This window comes from Cupressus sempervirens, chromosome 9 (genome assembly GCF_028749045.1).
Source record: "Cupressus sempervirens isolate cs-2001-9-10 chromosome 9, ASM2874904v1, whole genome shotgun sequence".
Taxonomy (NCBI): Eukaryota; Viridiplantae; Streptophyta; class Pinopsida; order Cupressales; family Cupressaceae; genus Cupressus; species Cupressus sempervirens.
Window position 1 is genome coordinate 528,824,215 of NC_143126.1, and position 11,205 is coordinate 528,835,419.

An 11,205-nucleotide genomic window follows, 5' to 3' on the forward strand; every position below is an offset into this window, starting at 1 on the left:
TAAAGAAAAAATGTTCTAATTAACCTTATCTATGATTCCATTAGGTACAAAAACCAAGAAAAATGTCTTAAAACTTAGAAAATCAATATTTTTTCCTTCAAAATGTCATGCTACAACACTTTTCCATACATATGACAATTCCTTATGGAATTTTAGGGCTTGGGAAGTCTTCTATATCTATTCCTATGTATTTTCCCTACATCCTTAGGGTTTTCACTGGCCTCTTTAGTGTTTTTAAAAGGAAATTCATAATTTCTTGCAAAATCAGCATTTTCAAAAAAATTGCAAAATTGCAAAAGAGAAACTTTTGCAATTTTTCTTGCTTTCTTTTTTCAACACTTCTAATTTGTTATTTAGGCTATCCCTTAGCAATTCCATGCTAGGGACTCTCCCCTAAGAAAATGACTAATCCATTGGGTTATTCATTACCCTATGGTAAGGTATACCTTGCTTTTTAAGACATTTATGACTACCTAGGATATTTTGACTTCCTAAACCCTAGCTATCACACATAGGTCCAATGACCCTTATTCCTACTTACAAGATCTCTCTTGGAGAACAACATAATAAAATTGAAAAGGTGAGGGCCCTATATTTCAAGGTCCCCCTACACTAGTGATGCATCAACCAAACTGCATTGAAGATCTATCAAGTTGATGCAAAGAAGTCAGAGCCCATTGCATATGAATTAGTAAATAAGGTAAATTATAAACTCATTTTGTCAAGTATTTGGCATTTGATGTCAAATAGGGAGAGATTTAATATGTCATGTTCATATCAAAAGAATTGAGGGAGGACTTTATGAGATGGAGTTTGAAGTTAAGATATTAGAGGGAGTTATCATGGATGGATGGAGAATTGGAATGAGACTAAGGATATTATAAAATCTGATAAATAATTTTTATTCCTCTAAGTTTCATTTTCTTATGATATGTTGTGTTTCCATCAATTCCAAAGAGGGAGGTTGTTGAAAAATTTTATTCAATTATATATTGTCATTAATGTTACACAAATGTTACACTCTAACCAAGCACCATCAGTACTAACCAAGCTCAAAAGACTCTAGTATCAGCCAAGAAGAAGTTCAAAAGAAGCCAAGTTTAGTGATCAAATGAAAATCAAGCTAGGTTTTTCATGGAAGGATGCAAGTGCTAACTGAGTTAGGTCAGTTACCAAAGGGGTTTAGTGTAAGCCTAGTCACATCGGTTACCAAGGAACTCAGTCATAACTGAGTGACTCTGTTTCAGTTTTAACTGACCTAACACAAAATTGTTTTATTTATGTAAGTTGACTTAGTTTAAATTAATTTCTTATCTATATAGGTATTCAATCTGACTTGACATTGGGTTTCATATATATGAAAGGTCATGTTGTGGATTGAAATATGGAATTTGTGGAAGAAGTTAAGATGCAAATAAAGAAGGATATCTAATTAAGAGAAGAACATCCAAAGAGCTATAAAGAATGTTATAATCAAGGAGGATCTAGAAGATAAACCAAAATAGTAATCTAAATCTACAAATTAGTTGCTTCATTAATAAGTTCAATCATTGTCACTCTCTAACAATTATAGGAGTGAAGAAATCTCTTAACAGAGCTAACCTTAATAGTAATTTTGTAAATCCTCTAGCAAGGTGGTGTTGTAACACTTTAGAATAATTGAGAGGGGGGGTGAATCAGTTATTCAAGGTCCAAATATATGAATAAAAATTTTCAAAGCTTAGTGAACCCATAAAACATCCATACCCATGCATGCATCCATTAGGTAACTACTAAAACTTGTATATTACTATCAAATCAACTTGCAAAAATGTAAAGCATGAAATATAACACATTCATCAACACACTTGACACAAGGATTTACATGACAACCCAATTTGGGAAAAACCACTAGTAACATGCTACTCCTTTTCACTCTTTTGAAGTAATTCCCTATGAAAGGCCAACCCTATTAAAGGTTATAATACACACTATTATATGTGACCCAGTTAAAAGACTTTAATCACCCTATTAGAAATGAGCCTTGTTAGAGGACTTTAGGCCATTCACTTAGAATGCCACCCGATTAAAGGATTTTCAAACGACTGTTAGGTCAACCTTAATCCAAAGGATTTATCCTAGATTGATACAATTGTTAGAGAGTAATAGTAGAGCTTTGATCTAATACAACTTACAACTTTTCTTGTGGATTATAGATCTCTGTTTAGTCCTCAATTCTGCTTGGCCTTCATACTTTGCATCTTTGACAGCTTTTTCACCCATGAAGCATACATCTCCTTGAGCCTTCTTACTTAGCATGCCAATGTAGTCTCCCTTTTTAGGTCACTTGATGAAGCAAAAACTTTTCTCCCTTTTTTTCACTCTTCTTCATCTTTGCTTCATTAAGAGACATTCCTATAAATAGGAAATTAAGATACTTTGCCATTTTTCATTGTCCATTTTAGGGTTTGGATAGATTAGGTAGGATACAATGTATCTATCCCATATCTTGTATCTCTTCTAGAAACTTCTCCTAAAATCCATTAAAATTCACCTAAAAATGGTTTACATTAATTTTTGTCTCACCAGCTCGTCAACCTTATCTTCCTCCTAGTAGCTTGGCATTATCAATGTTCTAATGCTCGACACATACTGCATTGCTTGGCATCAACTATAAAATCACTCGGCATCAATTAAGGTTTATAGATGCTCAGCATCAACTAAACTTTTCTTGGCATGAACTCTTTTGCTTGGCATCCACTAAATTTTGATTTCACTCAGCTCCAACTAACTTTTTGCTTGTCTTGCACTGACTTTTCTTAGCACCTATTGTCCACTCGATCGAGCTTGGTAGATAAAATTTGTTTAACTTGTTCTTCTAAACTTTCTAAGTGCAGTCAGCATCTTGTAACCTTAAGTAGATCATCAATACATCATGTCATCACTATCTTAACTGATCCTTGTACTTTGTTACATAATCATAACTCAAACTTTCCTCTAGGTGTTATTGTTACCTCTTATTGATCAAATCCTCTTTATCAATCAACTAAGTGATAGTACTTGAATATTATAAGTAGTTGTCTTACTATAAAATAGAAAGTTTGACATCAGTGACAAAATAATGATTGAAACACATAGTCTTCTTCAAAAATCTCCCTCTTAACAATGATCTTTTCAATTAGATTTCAATAGATGGCATTTCTAGATTGAAATGTCTTAAGACCTCTAACTAGACCACTTCTAACAATTTTATTCAAATCCTTCCATAGGGTCACACCTAATAGCATGTTTTGTAACCTTAAACATGGTTGGCTCCTAACAGGGCTCACTTTAGAAGAGTGAAAAGTTGTAACTAGTTGCATTGGTAGTTTTCCCAAATTGGATTTCCATGTTAAATCTTGGTGTCTCATGTATTCATGTTATTTAGTTACTACTTTATCTTTCTAAAACTAAGTTACTAAAAATTAATATACATTAATATCTCAAGATTTCTTTGTTAATTGAGTTACAGTGAATATCTAGTTCTAACCAAGTTGTGCAAGGATTTGAGTCAATAAGTTTTTTTTGACATCTAAGAGATTTTGGAATTTTTTTAAAGGTAACTAATTGTCCCCTCCCCTATCAATTAATCCTTTTATATTTCTAACAGTTTAAAGAAAATAAAATAGGTAGTATAATGCTCAAATATGAAGAAGCAATGAGAAGATAAAATGTATTGAAATGGAAAATAGGAAAATGGCATACCTTATGAAATATAAACCTAAAAATGATATGTCAAATGACCACTAAAACTATTGATTCCCATAGTCTAGGATGGTGATGACACTCAAAATTGAATTCCCATTTTGAGTACAATTCCAAAATTTTGAGCCCTAAGAATGCATTTTCTTGATTGTGTACCCAGCTATCATTTTAAGGTTTATAAGGTGTCTTATGTTTCTAACACCATGCACTCAACATATACATGCATCCTATAATGATAAATTTTCATTCTAAGTCATTCTATGAAGTTTTGTTTTGAGCAATGTTCAATTCTTCATTTTTGTATATGTCATACAGCAACAGGAAGCCTAGTTTGCATTTGAATATCCCATAACTAGTTATGCTTCATGACTTTCAACTTTGGAAATGTTTAGTACACATATCAAAGAAACCATGTTTCAATTTTAAAATCATTTTGATATGTTTTGATTAGGTTTTGAATCCCTCAAAATTGGTTGTTTATTATTGTTATATTGAGGCCTTGTTTGACCGATTATAACTTTGACCCTATTGACCAAAATTAGAAAATTCTTTTTGCATTGCATTCTAGATGTCAAAAGAAATTTATGTTTCTAATTTAAGCCTATGAAAATATATTTGGTCATTTTTTGAACATGATTCCAAATGCAATCAATAACTTTTTATCGGTGTCATGAAATACAGAATGATCAGTACCCCTGTTTGGGATTCCATAACCCTAAATATTTGATAGATGAGACCAAATAGATTGTACCATCGTGTTTTACTCTAAAAATTATTTTAGTGTGCCAGTTTCCAAATCTTGACAGATCCGTCTACACACTTTCCTAGGTCCATTCCATTTGTTATAATCACAGTTCTGTTGATGTCTCCAGTTCTACAATTCTAAGTACCTAACTTCGTACACTTTCCAAATACACCTTGTTATTCATCATGAGCCCAAATCATAGATCTATATTCTTCTCATGGCAATGAACTAATACCCCAATTTTCAAGCCTTCAAGTATTTGTTTGCCATTTTACAAAGTTGAAACCAAATGCACTTTCCTATTTTCTAACATGTTTGTTGATGAAAGAGCATCTTGGGTGTAAGAGCAATCTTGCATCACCCACAAATAATTTATTTTCAGTTATTTCTATTTTAATAAGGACTAGTAGATAGGGTGGTTACTATTTATGGGAACTTTCTATTTTTAGTAAGTTTTTCATATGAGCTTGGAATGTTCTCATTTTCTATAGAAAGGTTCATTTTAGAGTTATAAGCCTACCATAAAAATCTCATTACTCAAGCTTAAGTATCAAAGAAGTTATTACAGATTTTTGGTGGAAACATTTGCAAAAATATGTTTAGGCTCACTATTGGAAGCCTTAGAGTGCCTAGATGAGGTCTGAAAACTTGATGAAAGGGCACTACCATAGTTTTCAGCATGTAGATCAGGAGCAAAAGTTTTTGAAAAGTGGTTATAATAGCCAATCAGAGCAACAGTTTAAGAGTTATGACCTTCCAAAGTTAGGCTACCCAAAATATCTAAAATAATTGTCAAAGATGTGTTTGGCTAACTCTATATGAATTGTTAGGGTCTGTCAGTCCTAGGTATTAAGTTTCAATGTCTAGAACCTTCCTAGTGGCATAAAATTGCTTATTTAAGAAAGGCCCAAACATTGTCTAAAACAACTCTGTGTGGTAGTTTGTAGCTTAGTCTTGTAGATTACTGTAATGAAGGTGCCCATGTGGGATAGCATATTTTACTTGTGAATTATTTAATTCTACATTTGCAGTGCAAATAAGAAGTCCATATTTTGTTCTTGCATTTGTTGTTGTTTCTTTGTTTCTATTACATGTTTATGGTATTAAGGGGAGCACCCTTCATCATTTATTTGCAGGTCATTTTGAGTGGGAAACTTTGATGGTAAATACCTTTTAACCTTGAAGCTTTTATAAGACAAGATCTAACAGGGTGCAAGAGTGTGGAACAAACTGTCAACATTTCAGTTTTCAAAGCCTAGTTATCTGTTTTGGTCAATTGTTAGAGTCAACCTATAGGCCCTTGGATCAAAAAATTATAGTTTACAAAAATAAGGTGAAATGAGTTTTAAAAGATATTTGAGGGCTTGAATTTGAATCTAGTTAGTACCAAATGTTCATTTGATCAAGTTGATATGTCATTTGTTCAAAAACAAAAACAAAATTTAGCCTGACCCACTTAGGGGCTGACTGACCTCTGGAAACTAACATGACATCATGAAGTCAAATATAATTTAAGAAAGGGGAAATATCTTCAATTAATCAAATCATTTGGATTATTGATGAAAATGATTTAAGTCACCTAGGACAATGTGAAAGAGGTAATGTTTTGTATCACAGTGGGGTGTAACAAGGACTCTCCTTGGACTGACTTGAAATAGTCACTGTAGATTTTTAGTCATTAACAATAAAATTATTTTTTTTAACTAATTGATAAATTCCTAAAGTCAAAACATGGTAATCAACTTGATATTGTCTTGATTTGAAATGGTAAAGAGTTTGGCAGACTCAAGGATGTGTAAAATGGAAAATTAAGATGAAGGATGGGTGAGTGCTGGTGGGTTTTATGTGCAATACTGAGTGTTATATGTAAGAGTTTTGTTTTCCAAAAGAATAAATTGGGATCCCATTGTTTTGGAGTGCATGTATAGTTGTACAAGTGAACCATTATGGATTAAGAATCTATCGATTGCGACCACGTGCATTTCATTCCAATCCTTTGAAGTTGGATTCATGCCCTATGTCTACAATAGCAAAAAGAAAAGGATTGTACAAAGCTATAGATGGGAATCATTCTTAGAGGCATGGAGATTGTGTTACTAGACACCTCAGCTCATATCCCTATCAACTATGTGAATTTCATGTGATTGGGCCCCCTCCCACCCCAATTGCCTATCTTCGTGCACATTGGTTTTGAAAAAGGTTTTTCAAACTGTTTGATATGTGTCAACTTGTGATCAAATGGAGAGAGGAGGGAAATAATTTCATGGTTGGGTTTTGGTACACAAACATTGGCACTAATCCATAGAGGCATCTTTCTTATTAACTCTCCTTCACTTATCTTGGGGGAATTGTTGGGAATAGTGGTAAGACTAAATCTCAAGCTCATCTATCTGAACTCAGCACTCACAAATTAGCAAAATGATTAGGAATGTAAAAACTAGGCTCAAACTTTGAGTGTGGAAGAAAAGCTCTATGGCTACTTTAGGTCGAGGCAGTCTCCATCAAAACACAATAAGGAGGATGAGTTATTCATTTTGGGATTTTATATTTTCTTTAGCATGGGTTGTATCCACTTAAAACCGGATTTGTCATCCTAAAAATTATGCCAAACGAGTGTAAAGGGTTGGGCCATCCATAGAACACCACTGCACTAGCATGACAACATTTTTAAATAGAAAAGAAGTAGTGTGACATGTCTTGAGGTGACTTATTCTACCACTCACAAATTTTTAGAGTATCAGAGTCATTGCCACCACCTATTTTTCTTACATATCACATAAAAGATAGAGGACATTTATCCCACATTGGAATAACAGAGGTCTTTTCAGTTGTTTATAAGCCAAAGTGCATCATTTCTTAGTGTCTCTAAGATGTGTATTTTGAATGAAGGGCTTTTGTGGTGGGACTATGATGGATAGTTGGTAGCTATAATCACCTAAAAATGGTCATCTAGACTATTAGCCCCCTTTTCAACATTTTGGCTAAATTAATTTAATCACTTACCTAAGCCAAATTGCTAATAATCAATTTATTTGATTATAACCTATAGTTTGACTATGTTATCCTAAGTTCATTATTTGATTAAAATAACATGTCCCATTTTAATTAAATAAAAGACCACATTCTTCTAACCCACTTAAAGTGCACATATAAAGTCTTTTTTCTATTTTGCAATTAAAAGAAAAGGCTTTGTGACTTTTTTCTTATATGACAAGTTAACTTATATTCTATCAGTTGACTTGTGTGTGCACATGGATCACTCCTCTTTTTGAATTCCACTGTTGATCATCCACCATCTTCATCTTGATCTCTACCATCCATACATCTTTAAAAAGGAGAGAGCTTTCCCCCTCAAAAAATCAATCCTCATTTTGAATATTGTTATGCTGCAAGTTTTTTAACAAGTTTCTTTGGAGCTTTGTGGAGAACTTCTATTTCTTGTCTACATTCTGTCATACCATAGCATTTTAGCTTAGATTCATGTTGCATGTTAGTTTAGCTTCTATTTTACAATAATCTATCTCACATAACTTAATATTTGGATTGTAACACTCTCATCCATGCTTAGAATAGCTGCACTTTTCATATTCATTCTAGCTTAATCTTTAGTTGCATTGCATTCTTGAGGAACTCCTTGGGACATTTGCATTCTTGCATCTTGTCTTTGGAACCTCCCATTGCACGGTTTACTAGCGAGAAGAGATCTCGATTTGATAAATTTGGCCTGTTTTGACAAAATTGATCTCTAGAGGGCAAATGAAGAGATTTTTTTAAATTTCTTGCATTTTTGGAAAGCTCTCTGATTTTTAATAGGGGTCTCTTCTTTTCATTTTTATTTTTGGATACGAAATCATATCAAACAAGTCCAATCTTGTTGACTAGGTCAAAATCAAAGAGTAAAAATGAGAGCATTTGTGATTAACTTGCACTTTCTTTGCATGCACTTGGTTGGAAGATAAATTGGATTTTTGAGGCAACTCACCACTTTTTATTGCAAATTTTTATGTTATTTCACACTAACTTTTTGTGCTAACAAGTTGTGATTACAGATTGCCATCCTTATGAAAAAAAATTGAAACATTGCATTAAAAGAATGCATGTCAAAGCTTCAAATGCGCAAGGGCTACTAACATTGTTTGCAAGGCTGCCCAAAGCATAAAAACTCAAAATTTCTTGCTTTTTTGTTTTCATCTATGGCATTGACTAATTGTTCATTTTTCATAGGCACATAAAACTTGTGATTGGAGTCTTTTGGTAATAGGAGAGTATGCTCTTCACCCTTGTGGTGAATTAGAAATCTTGACTTGCCATTTGGTTTCAAAAGCAAGGGGTAACTAAATCTTCTTGGCGTGTTTGGGAGAAAACGATTGGAATAGGAGAGTATGCTCTTCACCCTTGTGTTGAACCAAAAATTTTGACTTCCAAAAGTTGATCCAATTTGTATAGTTAGAATTCTTTAGAGGGCATACTCTCGGACAACCTGAGAGGAACGACCCAAGTGGGGACAAGCCGATTACCTGGCTCTTTCAACCCACTATAAACTCAAGGCTACCAAGGACACAAAACTTTGGTAGACTTAGTGTTTGTCTTCACCTAGTGTGATCACTTATGGGATTTCGACCATAGGGAGATCACTAGGCAAGAATGCTTAAGGTACTCTTGTGATCGCGAGATCGATTACTCATCGCAAGGTGAGGTGTCTCATAATTGGGAGCAAGAGGAACACTATGAATGGAAGCCCTATCTAAACACCCTAAGTTAGTAACTACCTTTTTTAGCCACTCAACTTCTTGGTGCAAGGATCGATCCTAGTGGACTACCCGGATCACCCCAAGATTTTACACTCACCATCTATGTTCCCTTGGTTATGCTTATGGCATTTCCATGACAAAGCCAATATCTCTTGTGGGAAACCACTTGGTGTGAGGTGAAGGAGCATCAAGTTTGGGCCAAGTTGTTGAGTAATGAACCATGTCCTTTAGGTAGATATTGTTTGATGTGTTCTCAAATGTGGTATACCAGTGAAAATCTTTTGAACATACATATGACGATAATTCTAAGGAATTATTTTGAGATGTCACATATGCTTGTATCATGCAAGGTTGCTTTGTCCCTTACTTGATTGTTTGAAGAATACTCCATGTGTCACTATCTTTCTTGGAAAGAAATTGCTTTTGAACATCAAACTTGCTATGTTATCAACTATTGTTAAACTTTGTCAACCAAGTCAAAGCATCAAGTCTTAACATTTTTCTTGTGTTACTTGCTAAGGGGAGTCTCATCATTTGATTTTTATTTTATATGTCTCTTGTTCTTGAACATGCTTAAAGTGGCTCTTTGGTCTTAGTGCTCTTGGTCTTTTTGTCTTCATTGTCTATGCATGCTTGCTAGTTATCCTTTTGCTAAAATGGCTGCCTTGATTTCTTGACTACACTCTTGGATTAGAGAGTTGTTCACTTGTCACCCCGCTTACTCTATCTATTTGGCTATTTGGGCATCTTTCCTAGCTATTGACTTGATTCATTCATGTCATAAGTTTCTTGGACATATTGTTTGACAAGTCACTTTAATCTCTCTCTACTATCTTGGCAAGTGAACACTCTACCTCCTATAGTTTCAACATCAAGTTATCTTCTAGGCTCTTTTATGCTTGGCTTTGCATCTAAAACAATGTAATTCAAAGCTTGTGCTACCAAACCTCAACCAAATCTAGATGATCATGATATCCTCCATGTCACTAAAGAGTTTCAAGATCTATATATGCAATACAAAGAACTAGAAGAGACAAATGATCTTTCTTACCTTCATCTCTCTAAGCGCATGATAGAAATGAAGTCTAAACTTGAGAAAAGGTTAGAGGAGAAGATTGCATCATTACATGAATCTTCCTTAAGGTCTTTACATGCATGTGATTCACCTTCTTTGAGGTCATCCTCTTATTCTAGGTCTACATGCTCTACTTCAAGACATCAAATGTCTTCATCTTATAGATCTAAAGACCTTTTTAGAGAACAAGCAAGTGATACCTACTTTGAGCCTATTCCAAGATATCATGATGGACCTATCTTTGACCAAGACAATGATGAAGACATGGATGCATTCTATTCACTTGAGAAACAACCAAAGGACTATAGACATACTTTTGAGAGAAATTTTACTCCCTTGGGGAATTCTTATGATGAAATTTTGAGAACACTTCTTGACACCAAGCTCATCATGTTTCCTAAGTCTAGCTCCTATGTAAATCCATTCTTGGAGACCTATTGTGCCTATCATCAATCTAATGACCATGCTACTTCTAATTTTATAGAGCTGAAACATAAATTCCAAGATCTCATTGATGATGAGATTGTTGATCTTGGAACCTCTAGTGACTCATGTGCTGAGGATACTTCTCTTGAGCAAGATTACATTGATGAACCTATGTCTAGTAGTGGCTCCATTACATCTTCCACTTCTTCCAACACTCATGCATCTCCCAACACTTCAAAGCTTTCCAACATGCTTTCCACATTGACTATGTGTATCCTCAAGGGCTATCTCTAAAAGAAACTCAAGCTAACCTTCACTTGGTTGCAAACCTTTTCCATGCTACTAATCCTAAACATCCTCAACCTTCATGCACTACTATGCCTAATCCAAGCACTACTCCATTCACTCTTCATTCTTCCTTGTCCTTAGAAGTGGTTCCATGTCAAGAGGACTCTCAAAAAGAAAAAGCTATAAATGTCAAGAAA